Source organism: Plecotus auritus, assembly GCF_963455305.1.
Source record: "Plecotus auritus genome assembly, chromosome: 6".
NCBI classification, from domain to species: domain Eukaryota; kingdom Metazoa; phylum Chordata; class Mammalia; order Chiroptera; family Vespertilionidae; genus Plecotus; species Plecotus auritus.
In genome coordinates, this window is record NC_137773.1 from 8,785,846 (window position 1) to 8,801,903 (window position 16,058).

General features: G+C 49.9%; 1 protein-coding gene across 6 annotated transcripts in view; it reads right to left on the bottom strand.

Moving 5' to 3' along the window:
- Nucleotides 1–16,058, bottom strand: part of TENM2 (teneurin transmembrane protein 2) — a 1,211,371-nt gene that overhangs the window by 78,399 nt on the left and 1,116,914 nt on the right. The window lies entirely within an intron of this gene.

Below are 16,058 nucleotides of genomic sequence, written 5' to 3' on the forward strand. Positions count from 1 at the left end.
GGCACAAACCTACTCAGAGATGCTAAAGCCTTTGTCCCGAGGCCATGGACCCTGCCCAAAGGCCTGACCTGGCAACTTTCACGCAACGATCCCAGTGTAATGCCAGTTTATGTGCAGAGAAAACTTAACGACTGAACGTAAATAATTGAAAATGGTGACAAATGGTTATCCCCAGGTCGTAGATGAGTGTGCTTCTCTTCCTTTATTTTTCTTTCCTGGAGTTTCTACTTTTTCTATTCTAAGCAGGTATGCGTTGAGTGCTTGGGAATAAAAACATACACTTTGCTTTAAAACAGCACAGCACAAGAACTGACCCATGGCCAGTTCTCAGGGGCCTGCGCGAACGGGTGCACAGTAACCAAAATGCATGGGATTTTTTACATCTCGTATTAGGGGAGAAAGCAGTGCATCCTGCTCTCGCTGGGCCAGGGAGGGTTCTGCTGACCAGGTGGCGCACCGGGCGCAGGGAGCTTTGCATTTGCCTGGAAAGCCAAACCAATAGCTTTGGCTTGAACACCCTGGAATTAAGCCATGAGTTCACCCAATTGCTTCCGGTGCTACCTTACTGCATACCTGTAGGACTTTGAATGTCCTGATCATCTTACTTAGATTCCCACCCCTCCGTCCCTTTCCTGGGCTGACTCCTATTTGCTCATCTACCGTTCCAAAAATGTCTGAGTGCCATCCCTGTTCTGGAAATAAAACAGGGAACCAAGAACCAAGAATGATGGTGTTTGTCCTTAAGGAGCTGACAGTATAGAGGGGGGAACAGATATGACCCATCCTTTAAGACCCTGAGCGAGGTGGCCTCCCCTGCCCCCCGCCCCCCACTCCCCCGGGAAACCTTCCTGATGGTGTCCCTGGCGAGGTTAGGCGTTCCTGTTCTGTGTATCCTGAATCAGAGGTTCTCAAGAATGGTTCTGCGTCACACTGCTGTGAGAATCCAGGGCCTGGCCCCTGGCCTCCCCAGCGACAGCCTCCAGGTGCAGGTCCTGGACATTGCATTTTAAACATGATTCTCACGTGATGCTAATGCACAATCCATTTTATTTATTTATTTAAAAAATATATTTTATTGATTTTTTACAGAGAGGAAGGGAGAGAGATAGAGAGTTAGAAACATTGATGAGAGAGAAACATCGATTCAGCTGCCTCCTGCACACCTCCTACTGGGGATGTGCCCGCAACCAAGGTACATGCCCTTGACCGGAATCGAACCCGGGACCCTTCAGTCCGCAGGCCGATGCTCTATCCACTGAGCCAAACCGGTTAGGGCCTAATGCACAATCCATTTTAGAAACAGTTGTTAACGCCAACTTTCTTGCACTAGAATTAATTATCTCTGTATGCTTGTCTTCCTGCCTAGAAACTGAGCTCTTTGAAGGGAAGAACAGTGTCTTACTCATTTCTATATTCATGCCTCGTTTAGTGCTAGCCACAGAATTGGGCGCTCAACAATCATTTGTTGAATGACTATATGACTGTTTTGCATTCTTCACTTGTTCGTTAACCCAGAGGGTGGGATGTTTAGGGCAGTGTGTGCTCCTTGGAATTCCCTATTAGAGCGGATTAGCTGGCCCACCCTTACTCACTTTTCTGGGGATTGATGGAACACAGTGGAGGGGCTTGGAGAATATCTTTCTTGCCCCTGCTGGATTTGAGACCAACGCATTTTCGGGCCATAATTAGCATCATAGGAACACACACGCAAACCCTGGGCTGTGACTGACAAACATTTGTTCTGGGATGCCGGATCAGAGGCCTGGCTGTGTGCTTTACATTTGCTACAGTGCAATGTCTTCGGTATTACCCTTCTCGTTTGGGGCCCCTAACAAAATTGAAATATGTAATTCCACCAAAGTTCCACTGTAATTTAGCAATTAATGTACAATTATTTTAATGCACTACTTTCTTTTTAGCAAACAAATTAGGAGGTTGCATGCTTTGCTCCGCTTTTGATGACTAAAACTAGCCTCTCATTTTCCACACGGGCAAATGTGGCTCATGCGTCTCATAACACAAATGAGATTTACACAATTTCCTAGAAATGCAGGCACAGGAAGGTGAGCAGGCACACAAGCTTTAAATTCAGAGACTCTCAAAGTTGAGGCTCTGAACACCGCAGCCCGATGTGCCGGCTGAACCGGGTGCTTCCCCGCGCCCCCAAATCTCACACTCACGCCACGTCCCTTAGGGTTTTACCAGCAGCCGTGGGATGATGCTGAGCCACTGTTTCAGACCCACTGGCCAGTGGATCCCAGGGCTCTGGGCAGAATAAGGGAAAGAAAAGAAACCATCCTTTCACATCACCCTCCATGGACCACCTTCCCTAGAAAGAGGGAATCTCCCGCGGAACGCCTCCTTTGGATTAAAAAATATCCTGCTGAGCCATGTTGGCAGCGCTTCATTCCGTGAGAAGAAACCCACTGTTCCTAGCGCTACAGATGTCTTTAAGGCCGCCGGCCGCTTCGCATTAGAAGTTCCATCCATCTCTGGTGGCCTTTTCCTCCGGAAGCAGGGAATGTGCCCCCTCCCGCCCCTAACCCATTTACACACCCACTCCGTGCAACCAGCTGGAGGACTCAGCAGCTCAGCTAATAACTTAAGACAAATTTCCCAGTAAGCCCTGAACATGTTCCTCCCCCAGCCCCCTCTCGTCTGCCAGTGGCTCTGGACTTGTGAGCACTTCAGAAGTGTGGCCCCCAAGTCTCCCCACTATTTTGTTGGTTTGTATTCTGGGCTTTTTATCCAAGGGGCTGTCTGGCAGGAGATGTCCTACAAACACATCAGCGAGATCAAATGGCAAGTGCTGAGAGAGAGAGAGAGAGAGAGAGAGAGAGAGAGAGACCCCCATATAAATGATTTCCTCTTATGTATTTATATCCATCTGCTTCAGAGATGGTGGGTTTGGGGTCCTATCCGTTATTAGGTGTGAGCACACATGATGCTTGAAATGACCTCATCATGTTGCGTGATTACGGGCCGCCGCTGCCGAACACTTTCAGACGACACCGTGAACTTTAAATTGGCACTCCAATCTCCCAGTGGCCTGTCAGTCATGAGAATCGCGTCTTTATGGCAGCAAGCCCCGCGCGTGGCGTCTGACACGGCAATCTTCAGTAAATTACCCTGTCACTGACAATCGCGCAGTTATCTTGCAAACAATCACGCGGGCAATCAGAATGTTTTGAATTGCCAGTTCAGGGCCCCAGAGCCGCCAACGTCTCCATTCAACAGGGGCCCGAGAGTGGCACAGCCCTCCTATGACATTGGACGATTTCTTTCTTTCTTTCTTCTACCGACTCATGTGTGTGTCTGGTTGGCTTCCCCCAGGGTGAAGGTGGTGACAGAGGCTTGCAGAGTCCTCCAAAAGGGCCTGATTCTGACTCAGCAGTCCTGGGAAAGGGACCCAGGCCCTCCTGGCCAGCCCACAGCAGAGTCCTGGGTCTGTGTGACTCATTGACTTCACTCTGTATGATGCGACCATGGAGAATTATCTAGGTGCTTTCCGTGAGAACACACGGAAATCACAGCTCTGGCTGCGTGCCCCACGCAGACAGTGTACACTAATTGTAATGGCCGTTTCAGAGAAATATGGGTGTGGAGACACTTTCTGGGAACAGTAGAGAGGGCCTTCTTTTTATTGCTTTTGCTAAAGAAAATCAGACTTTTCCATGAGCATTTAGGCATAGGAAGCAGAAATTAGATTCGCGCTAAATTGAACCCTCTCAATTAGAATTCCCAACGTCAAAAGCCAAAAAAGAAATGTGCACAGCATCAGAGGGAAGAGCCTGGCCTGTGGAGTCAGATGGATTTGGGTTTGAAGTTTGTCTCTAGTGCCCTTGGCTGTGTGAGCTTAGAAAGAGGATCAACCTGCTGAACCTTGACTTCTTTACCTTTAAAACAGTTATAAACAACGCAACAGCAAATGAAAACAAAAATAACAACAACAACAAACCCCCCAAAACAAAGAACAACAACCACAAACAACCTGAGTTAGAATAGTGCATGTATCATAGGGTGATAATAGGGAATAAATAAATTTATATGTATATATGATGTCAGTCTGGCATATAGTATCTGTTCAATGAAATGTAGGTATTACTATAACCAGAAACTTCCTGAAGTTTTCAACTTTTCAGTTTATAAAAACTGGACATGAAAATAAATTAATTTCCCATTATTAGAGTCATTTACTGGTATGTGCTTGGTAGGTTGGATCCTGGCCAGAATGCTGTTTCCAGGTAGTGATCAGTTAATAATGACTGACGGTAATAATCAGTGCTAAAGCTTGAACAGGATTTATATCCTTGATTTAAATCCTCCTGGCAACCTTACGAAGCAGAATACTGTAACCCATAAGCTGCAGACTGTGGGCATCTGGGTTTGAATCTCAGATCAGCTACTACCAATCTGCTGACCTTGGAAACCGTGCCTCAGTTTCCTCATATACAACATGAAGAAGAAGAAGGTGGTGTGATTAAGTGCTGTTGGGAGGATTAAAGCGGTTATTACATATATAGTACATGGAACAGTGTTTGTTTCATGAGGACTCAGTAAGTGTATTATCCCCAAGATCACAATACCACCCAACCTACAGAGTTGAAAACTGTGTCAAAGAAGCTGGGTAAGTTATCCAAGTGGCTAAGAAGCAGCTTTGGATAAAAAGTTGGAAAAGGCAACCAATAAGATCATCACGCTTGGTCATCAGAAGGAGGAGATATTTCCTTCCAAAAAAGAGTCAGAAGACAGGACAGTGGATGCCTATCAACTGTTTGTGTGGGTGGCCATGAGACTTGATCACTTCCGAAGGCCTGTCTACTCCTACAGCTGGGAAGAATTTGGTTGGTTGAAATGAGCATTTGAAAAGGAATCAACATGAGAACTAAGACGCCTGGGAATTCACTTCCTGCAATGCGGGCTGCAGGGGCCACACTACCTACCTGGAAGCTTCGGTGGCTTACCATTGGATCTTGTTCAATTTTCCCTGCCTTTTGTTCCCTTTAGTGTGATGTGCAAGTGACTCCCTCTTCAACCTGTGTGAACTCTCCGGCTTTCTTGGGTATTAAAGGCTTCAGAGAAACATCCAAATTTACTTTTCTCAGTTTCATTTTGTTACAGCGGTGGCACCAATCGATGCCAACATTTCACTTCAGATACCATAGATAGCTCTGTGAGGGTCTGCACACAACCCCAGGCTGGTCAGCAGCTCAGACTGAAAAATTGAGCCTTGCTATTTCCAGATCGTGGTTTCATGAGAGGCACCACCAACCATCAAATCCACCTTCCCTACTCATTGGACCAGGAGGCCATAGAGTGGATTGGTTAAAGTGTGGGCTTTAAAGAGTACATTCTGCTTTATTTATAGGATGTTCAAGGCCAGGCAAAATTAATCAATAGTGGTAGAAAGTTAGCAATTACAGCACCTTTATGGGGAGGTATTGGATGGGAAAGAATATAGGGGAACTTTATGGGTGGTAGGAATATTCTTGATATTTATCTTATTTACCTGACTACATAGGTGGATGTATATATAAAAATTCATCAAGGTGTGTACTGAAGATTATGCACTTTATGTATTTGCCAATAGACTGACTTTAGGCAAGATATCAAATTCTTTGTGTTCTGTCTTCCTCATTTTCAAAGTGGTCATGATGATGGTGATGGCGATGATGATGGTGATGGTGATGATGGTGGTGATGGTGATGATGATCTTGGTGATGGTGGTAATGATGATGATGGTGGTGATGATGATGGTGATGGTGATGATGGTGGTGATGGTGATGATGATCTTGGTGATGGTGGTAATGATGATGATGGTGGTGATGATGATGGTGATGGTAGTGATGATGATGGTGATCCCTCACAGGAGCTCTGGGAGGATTAACTAAAATAATCCATGCAGAACAGTTGTGAGCACCTAGTAACCTACTGAGTGCCTCTGAATCATTTCTATGTCTTTCCTTCTTTTTGAGGCTTTTTTGCACCATTTAAGTTTGTTTAGCACACAGAGTGAGGTACATGCCAAGTTCTCTTGTCCCCAAGAAAAATACAAGGAGTCCAGGTGATGCACCCAGTAAATCCTAGGGCTGTGTTTGAGATCAGTTAATGATAGGGGAGTTGGACAATCAATGAAGCATTGGAGAGAAGGGAGGAGGCAACAAGTTGAGGCAAGAAGGAAGAAAACTATGCTGTTTGCTCTTTGTGATGGCAATGAAGGAGGAGCAATGGCAGCTGGAGGGCCCTCTTTGCTCTGTGCCTGCGTGGCAAAGGCCCTTTATGTCTCATGAATTTTAGCCAGAAACATGAAGGGGCTTTTGGGTGAAAAGAAATATGGCAACCGTAGGATTTGTTCTGCCTTGGGAGTTATTTTAGGTTACGGTGAGCTTTTGAAAGACCATGTCTAATGTGTGTGGGGCCCATGACAGATAGTCTTTTGCCAGGCACTTCTCTTTATAAACAATTTGATTTGCCCAAATCAGCATATCAGTATCATTCTGACAGTCTGATCTCACATGATCTTGCAAAAGAAACACTCTTCCAGACAGCAGGAGCAATCTACTAGTCAATCTGCCCTCTGACATTGAGGTTGGACATTGGGCCTGGGCATCTGGTCAACCCTACATATCTGGGGTTGGGAGTGAGGGATGGTAGAGGGTCAGAGAACACCCTGAAAGGGGACCATGGCAAACGGGGGTCCTATTCTGGGTTGGGGTGCTCCTCCCAGACAACTCTGCTGACCCTGGCCAGTCCCTGCCATTGGAAAAACACTTAGAAAATTTCAAGGAGGGCACTGCAAAGCTCAGGCACACTTGCCCAGGGTAGCACTGGGCTCTTGCCCAGTTAGACAAATAGCAAAAAGAGTAAGAGTCAGAATGGTCTGGTTTTAGAACCTGTTCTATCATTCTATCAAGGTAGCTACGCAACCTTGGCAAGTGACTGACTTTCTGTGACGGCTGTCGTTTTCCCAGCTACAGAATGGACTTAACTGCACCTACTTCACCAAAGATCACAGGGATGCTAAAGACGGTGCATGTGACATGAGGTGATGAAGGTACTGCACTAACACAGAGAAAAAGCACAATAAATGAAGGCTACTCTTAATGATACTTCCTGCTCGCCACTAGGGAAGGGCACTGTTCCATTTGCATTTTACCCAATGCCTGCTGACAAGTTGGAAGTGAGGGATAATTGAAAGTATTTGGCTTGATGTAACTAAGAAGTGAAAGGAATGGGCAAGGCTGACTTGATTTAACTTGGCAATATGAGATTAGTTCTTCATTGCCTCTGTTAGGTCTCCCGCATTGCCAACCTTTTAAAGCAATAGATTGGCTGACAGGGTGCTCATTTGGAAGGTTTCACCTGCCATTAATACTAGGGCTGCCTGATGGACCGTTGTTCCGCAGGCGTCCCCCCCTCTGCCCACGGAGCAACTGCCATTCTTAAATATTGCAAGAAGTAAAATTGTATTTGTGCTCCCTCTGGAAGGCCTGTTGGAAGTGTTCCTCTTGCTTTTTGCCAACTCTTTTTGTCAGTCTCTGAATTCCAAGGCCAGAGCTCCTTGCCCCAAAGCATCTTCTGGCTTTTCTGATGACTTAGCAGTGGAAGATCAATCATGTCCACCCCAGAGATCTGGCAAAGTGGAGGCCCACTGAGAGCTGCTTTGCTGGACTTCCTATTTTTCAGGATGGATGTGGCAAAGAAAGGAAAGGCTGCTTAGGCAAACCCACGCACTGCCACCCAAGGCAGGGGTATAATTCAGGTAGGACCTCCAATATGACTCTGGCTTTATTGTGAAGTTACTGGGGCATCTGGTCAACCCCACATGCATGCTTGGGGTTGGGGGTATGGAATGGTAGAAATTTGATGACATTGAGCTCTCAGAGTGTGTCCAGTTTTGTTTTTGAATGTTTTTTTTTTTTTTTTTTTTTTTTTGCCAAAATGCCAAGTAAATGAACAACAGAACAAAACAAAAACAAACACCATCAACAAAAACCTCTTAAACCAATGCTTTTCAAATTCTAACCAGCAACTGAACGCTGGGGACCTTGTTAAAATATAGATTGTAATTCTGTGGTCCTAGGGTGGGGCTTCAGAGCCTGTGTTTCTCACAAGCTCCCAGGTGATGCCGACACTGCTGTTCTGAGCACCGTATTTCTAGCAGCCAGGCATTAACCTGCTGCTGGTCAAGGTGTGGCTTCCTGACAGAGGGGTGTTAAAATGCCGATTCCTGCTGTCACCCAGCCTACTGAGTTCTTCAGCGTGGAAACTGGGAATTTACATTTTCAAGAAGACGCCATGATTGATTCTTTTGCTTACCCTTCAAATATCCAGAGCAGTACCTCTGCCCTGAGGGACGACAAATGATGTCTCTCTAATAGGGGTTCCCTGAAAGCTAGGAGGACCTGCTGTCAAATACAATTTTGGGAGACGTTGGTGAGACCAAGCTGGGCGGGTTTCCTTACAGCAGGCCTTCTCAGAGCCTTGATGTGTGCATATGCATTATGACTCTAGTGTCACAATGCAGCACTTCCTGACCACGGACCCCTTTAGGCTCAGAGCATGCAGAAGTCCAGTGCCATATGGGCTGGGAAGCACTTCATGAGAACATAGAGCTCTAGGTTTGGGGACTCTACATCTGAAAGGACCAGCTAAACCTTTATCTACTCTGTAACCACGACCTTTCCATAAAATGCTGGCCTGTGGGTGACGGGGCCCAGCATAAACCACATCACTAGCACCTCAGCTCAGAGACCTTGTCCGTGGGCTCCCAGTGCTTCCCGAAGCCAGCGCCCCTCAGCAGAGGGACCCTGTACAAGGAGACAGCATCCTGGGGGTCAGTGGGACAATGACGCATCAATGGCAGCTACGTCTAATGAGAGCTAATGGTCAGCACTTGTGAAAGCTTCCTAGGCGCCAGGCACCATGCCGAGCGCTCCACATGCGTTTCCTCATTAAATCGCCGCCAGAATCCCGGCAGCATTAGCACCTTTGGTTACAGATGAGAAACGGGATGTGTAGCGAGAGATGAAACACCCAGCCTAAGACCACACGACTTCTCCATGGTGGGCTGGGCCTTGCTCCTTGAAGCCAAATCCCGCATGAAGCTGCCGTGGAAGGTCTGTGGCTTTAAACACCCCGCATGGCCAACACACAGGAGCCATCGGGCCCGACACCTTGACATGCTGCGTGCCTGAGCCAAGCTCTTCTATCTAAGGCAGGGCTATGCCAACCAGGAGAGGAACGACTTAAACACACATCGGAGGGGGATTTCTTCTTGGGGAAACTGGGATGCAGGATGTTTTAGCCGGCCCGCTGCCCCAGGTCCTCAGCTGTGGGCAAACTACGGCCCACGGGCCGGATCCGGCCCGTTCGGCTGTTCTATCCGGCCCGCAGAGCCGAAAGAGCGGAGGGTTCTCTTGCTCTCCCCTCCGCTCCTTTACTTTGAATTTATATTAGTTCACACAAACACTCCATCCATGCTTTTGTTCCGGCCCTCCGGTCCAGTTTAAGAACCCATTGTGGCCCTCGAGTCAAAAAGTTTGCCCACCCCTGTTTCACCCGGCTTACACTTCTGACTCAGGTGGGTCCCTCCAGGGCTGCCCCCACCCCCCGCCAGCCGCCTCCATCCCTCTGTGCCTTCGCAGCCTGCGCCTGTGTCCTTACCCAGCCGTCACCCAGCAGTGCGCACAGGAACCCTTTGAGGCGGGTCCCCTGGTTTCCATTTTGCAGATGAAGAAACGGAGGCTCCGGGAGGTTAAGGGCCTCCCTGCAATCACACAGCTAGTAGATGATGGAGGAGCGGGTCCTAGGCTGTCTACCTCTGAAGCCTACACTCTTGGCTTCTACCCTCAGTGCCAATCACAGTCATAGAAAGGTACCCTGTCCGTGTTGGAGGACACTGAGGGAGAAGCGCTGAGACTTCAGAAAACAGCCTCGTTTTCAGGTTGCTGTTCTCTCTCTGTGTGTCTCTCATCTTCTTCACCCCCCTTACTCCCGCCTCCCCCATCTTTCCTCAGCGCAGAAAGAGCCTCCAGGAATAAATGATCTCACTTGATCTGGCTGCCACAGTGGGCATTCCCTGACAGGCCTCTCTGGCTCAGCCTCACCCTCGTTAGCCCAGGGCCATGTGCTCTGTACCTGGGGGATTTCTGTGGTGGCTGCTGCTGTCTCCCCCTTTTCTGGTACAAAACCCAGTGACAACAGAGAGCAGCGGCCTCTGATCTCAGCCACCGATTTCCCCAAACGCTCACCCTCCGCCCGCCGAGTCCGGCCTCTTTCAGCCCTGGTCTCCTCCGCCCCCACCCCCATCAACCTCCATCTCGAAGAGCACGCTGACAGGTCAGACAGAAGCAGGCCGTGGCCAGTGAAGTCTGGCCCGGCAGGTGGTGGCAGCCTGGTGGGCTGCCAGACAGTGACCTGCTGGGCCCCTCAAAACGGAAAGGGACTGTCACCACCTCGGAGCAACAAGCCAGAACAGGTATGTCCTGCCTGAGGAGAGACCCTGTCACCTGGGGAAGAGGGGGGCTGGCCCCAGAGCTGAGAGCATTATCAGGGGACAGGCTGTCTCTCCTTCTGCTGCATAAGGAAATACCAGCCTGCCAACTGGGAGAAGAGACCAGACTCAGCGATCATACTAGCCTCTGGCTGGATTAGGGAAATCAGAGGTACTAATTCCTAAACGCGGCCATTGCCACGCTGCAAGCACTGTGCTGAGCACTCCCTGCAGATTTGCTCATTTAATCTTCTCATGTGGGTGGCAGGAGCCAGTATTGTACTGTCAGTGGTGATCCCAGGATCTGGAGGTCTGCAACACACTAGCTGTGTGGCCTTGGGCTAGTTACTGTACCTCTCTGAGCCTCAGTTCCCTCACCAGTAAAATGGAAATAATCATATCAGCGTCATAGGGCTGTTACTAAAGATTGAATAAACCTATGCAGAAGCATCTACCCTATGGTAACCATCTGTTTACTCTGGCTTTAGAGATGGAGAAAGCAAGTCCTAGAGAGGCCAAGTGACTCAACAAGGTTGGGCAGGTGCTCGTGAGTGCTGGGGACCAGCCTTGGGCTTGCTGATCTCCCCCACTGCTCCAGGCCACGCCCGGCAAGCCACAGTTTGGGAGGTCTGGGGTCATGCAGCAGTGGCCCTCAGTGGGCCCTGCCTTTCCTCTTGTTGTCGAGGGTGATCCTGGAGCTTGTGGCCTACGCCATCGGCCCATAGGAAGTGGACAGACATGGTGAGCAAAGCTGACGATGAGGATGTGGTCATGTCTTACTGAAAAGAAGTAATGTAGCTAACGTTTGGACTTCTTTGCATTAATCAAATAATGTCAATGGTATATAGTGACTTGGGTATCGTTGTCTGTATGCGTGTGTGTTTTTTTTTTAATTTTAAAATGAAATTTATTCATCCTAAAATAATCTATTGAATAAAAGACAACAGCTCCCTATTTCAGATACTTCTCATTAAAGCTTTCATTCATTCAATTCATCTAATAATGAATTGACCAAGACAGAGAGGGAGCCTGCAGCTAGGGACCCAGACTTTAGAGGGAAAATAGACAATTAAACAATCTATAATAATAAAAGCATAATATGCTTATTAGACCAGACGTCCTTCCAGACGACCTTCCTGATGAAGCCGGGGCTGCGAGGGAAGCCCGGGATCAGGGTGCCAGAAGGAAGCCGGTGCCAGCAGCCAGGGGAAGGAAGGCCCACTCTTACATGAATTTTGTGCATCGGACCTCTAGCAAATGTCTAAACGACTTTGATAGAGTGATAGTGTTTTGAAAGAAAGTAAACCAGGGCAAAGGTTTGGAGAGGGATAGAGGAGGGAGGGAATTTGCTGTTTTAGATGGTGGTGTCGGGGGGAGAGATGGCATTTCTGAAGAAGTGATGTTTGGGTAGAAACCTGAATGAAACAAGAAAACAAGTCATAGGAATATCTGGGGGAAGAGCATTCTGGGCAGAGGTAACAGAGGTGCAAACACCCAGAGGGGGGGTGTATTGTGTGAGTTACAGAAACAATAAGGTGGTGGATATTGGGCAGTGGGAGGAAGAGGGATAGAGGGAAGGAGTAAGATCAGAGTGGAAGCGGGGACCCTCTCATGCAGAGCAAAGGAGGCCACTATTGCAGCCTGGGTGCCATCCTGTGGGAGGTGAGGTGCCCTGGGAAGGTGTGAAAAGGGGTGGGACATGGTCGGACTTCTAGGAGGATTCTTCTGACGGCTCTGTGTGGAATAGGAGCTGGAGGGCCCAGCGAGGTTGGTGGCATGCTCTGGGTGGAGATGGAAAGACATTAAGGAACCGTGACCTTAAGGGTTAGGAACAGAGAGAGGAGGGGCCAGACAGGGAGCATCCACAGATCTTCCCAGCAAAAGGCACAGACAAAGGCAGCACGTGGAAGACCCCAGGGATGGCCACTCAGGTGTAGTCGGAAAGGGGTGGCATTGGTGTGGCGGTTCCGAGAGCCAAAGACTCGGGGGGCTGGGTCCCAGGGGGACTGGAATATTCTCCCTGGATCTGCTCCCTTGTGCTGGTGCTCTATGAGTGGTCCCCCTTCCCCTTCCCGACTCTCTGAACTTCCCTTTGGACTCCCTGGCAAACCTGATATGCAACTATGATCAGAAAACGGATGTGGGAGGAGAATGGGCAAGACATTTACAATGAGGAGGATTGAGCTTCCAAACCAGGGCATTGCTGTTGACCTTGGACAAGCCACTGGCTGGCTCCACCGTTTCTTTGTTGTTTAAATGGAATCCTCTGCTGCTAAAGGTCAGCAATTAATGCAGAGGTTTCTGTAGCCCCATGCAGACCAGTCAGGACATGTCAGTGAGCCACCCATGCCAGGGCTGGTGGGTGTGGGATGGAGGGCGATAGGTTAGAACAGAGACCAAAAGATGGATTTCTCATTTTGGAATGTTCTGATGAGATGATGTTAATCTGATACGATGAGCTGCTGATTGGGGGCAGTGTGTGTTTGTAGAGCTTCTGAGTCTCATTATGGAGGGAGATACTCATGCTTAGAGCTGCCATTGAAATCGAGTGGCGTTAAGGCACCTGCTATGAACGTTCTAGTCCAACCTCACAACAGGCCTATGAGGCTGGTACTGCTGTTCCGTTTACAGATGAGGGAATAGAGGCCTGGGCGTTAGGTTCTTTGTAAGAATCGGAGCCAAAATTTACACAAGTCAGCCTGACCCCAGTGCCCAAGAGGCCCAGCGGTAAGGGCATAGCAGCGGCTGCTGGCCAAGGTGAACATTGTCCCGAGGGGAAGTGGGAGAAGAAGTGATGCCACTGAGGACCAGAGCCCAGGGCCAGCTGCCACCCACCTCTCCCAGCCTACAAGCTCTTTGTTCCAGAAGCTCTTGAAAGAGGAGGGTGGACCTGGGAGATTGGAGCCCTGAGCCCCTTCCACAGCCACATCTCTGTAGCAGAGACTTCAGCGAGCCCGGTGATGTCCCCAGGGTCCACACACCAATCAAGCTGCCACTGCCTCAGGGTACGGAGCTTCTGGCCTGTCTGTCCCCAGCAGGAGGCCCAGAGCTGCCACGCTTGGAGCAATCACTGCCGGCACTCGAATTTCCTCAACGTGGCATGCACCGCGCGAGTCAGCGGTTCTCCAGTAGGGGCATCCCCGGGGCACTTGATAGAAATGCTGGGAGCAGGCCCAGCACTCTGTGATTCTGTCTTAGGGGAACCACAGTGTTTTGCATCACCTACACCTCACAGCATCCTATTATTAGCCCCATTTACAGAGGCTGAGACTGAGGCTCGGATAGAGCGAGACCTGCTAATTGGTAGAGGAGCTGGGACAGGAACCCGACTCCAAAGCCTCTTTCCCACATGCTGGGCTGTCTCCTCTGCCCACGGGGAGAGAATGTGCTCGTGCCATGGAGGAAACACAGAAAGGCCACTCTTTCTCCCTGCTGTGCGCATGTGTGTTTAGCAATAACTCAAGCTAAGGGAGGAAGGGTGGTTGCCATGTTAGAGCCAGGAAGCTAATGGAGGAAGGCAAAGCACATCCTTGGGGTACACTGCACCCTGTCCAGCACGGCGCACAAGCCCTGTCTGCCCAGACCCGCTTCCCCTGCTGCACCCCCCAGCACATTCCACATGCCCTAGCGGCACCCACTTCTCAGAGGTCCCCAAACACCCACTGCTGTCTGGCCTCTGTGCCTTTGCCCTTTTCTTTGTCCACAGTACCCTGCCCTCTGACCTTATCTAACTTCTCTGTAGCTTTCAAAACTCCAGCCTGACCTGCTGGGAGCCTGGATGCCCCTGGCCTGGACTGCCCTAGCCCCTTGGCCTTGCTCCTACCATGGACCCTTCAAACACGGCTGGTTTTACCACCAACAGTCCGTGGGTTCTTTGCGGGCACTGTTTGAGTCTCATTTATTCACGCAGAGTAGAGGCCTGGCATGTACATGCCAAGTGAATAAATGATTTCGGAGTGTGGCTGATTTGGGGCGAGGAGAGTAAGGCTCACCTAGGGTGCCACCTTAAAGAAGGCGTCACTCTCAGGGGGACAGGCACCCCAACTCATCCTCATCTAGGTGCTGGGTTGGAGACAGACCTAAGATCAAAGCAGTGATGCCAGGGAGGTGACTGCTCCCTTTGGGGGCAGCGTGGCATGGAGAAAAGTGTACTGGATTTAGAACCAGGGGGCCAGGCCTCCAGCCAAGACCTGTCCTGTTCTGTATTGGAAGGAGTCGCTTTCCCTCTCTGGGCGTGGTAGCTACTGGGGACTCTATCTTTTGGCCTTTCTGCATCTGACATCCTGGACCTCGCGATCCCATCAACGGAAGAGGTAGTGTCCCTCAGTGCGGGCGGTCACTGGGCTCTGGAAAACGGGCTGGGCAGACTGATGCCGACACAGCTCCAGGGTTGGAAAAGGGAGGGAATTTCCTTGGAAAGGTTTGGCCTTGGTTATGAGTGGGAGAGAGGCAAGCACAGGGCACAGAGCTTTGGGGGATACCTCGCGGTTTTCTCGGATTCACATTTGGCCACACAGTGCTGGCCCCGCTCCAATCCCCCAGAACTCTTGGCTGAGGAGATGGGAAGTCAAAGACACGGGCACGGGCCACGGGCAGCCGCTCTTGCTGTGCCGTGGAGAATGCCTGGCGATTTCAAGTGTGACTGCTCCTGCCAGCCCCGGGCATTCCGGTGTGTAAGCACTTTGTGGCAAAAATGCATTCCCCAAAACTGGGGGAATAGCTCACGCCAATGCTACTGTTCAGAATGCTGCAGACTTCGCGTTTCTGAGGGGCCCGAGGGTGCTGAGCACTCTGGTCTGCCTTGCCTGATCCCGGGCTTGACACTCAGGGGCTGGGAAGGGCCCACCAGGGGGCTCTGGACCTGGGTTCTGAGTGTGGGTGTGGCTGTGTTTTAGCGGAGGGACCTGGATAAGCCTCTGCACCTCTCTGCACCGTGGTTTCTGCTTCTATGTAAAGGATGTCAGTGGCTCTTAGGCTCTTGTCATGATTTACTTGAGCAATGTGGGTCGAGTCGCAGCACAGGCCTGGCCCCTCGTAGGTGCTCCCTGCATCATGACCTCATGTCCTTTGACATGAAGTCAGAGGACACTCCCTGCTCTGGTACATTCTGGACCCTCACGTGTGTTCTTGGATGATGTTAATGTCTACTCCAGATATCTCGACCTTGGCCTGGTTGACCTTTGGGCTGGGTCATTCTTTGTTATGGGGGCTGCCCCCTGCATATCAGATATTTAGCAGCCTCCTGGGCCTCCCCCTGCTAGCTGCCCAGTAGTACCTTCTCCTGACCTCCCTATAGTGACTCATAAAATATCTCCAGTCATTGCCAATGTCCCCTAGAGCAGTGGTCGCCAAACTTTTGGACCTCAAGGACCACCAGTGGTCCGCGGATCTCTGGTTGGCAACGGCTGCCCTACAGAGCAAACCTTCCCCTGGTTGAGAACCACTGATCGGAACGAAGGAGAGCACTGTGGGGGCCACAGAGCTAACCATGGCCCCAGGGCCCTTGAACCTTCATTCCAGTGCTGGTCCCAGAAACTAAGAGGGTCCTTGTTACAATCTAGGT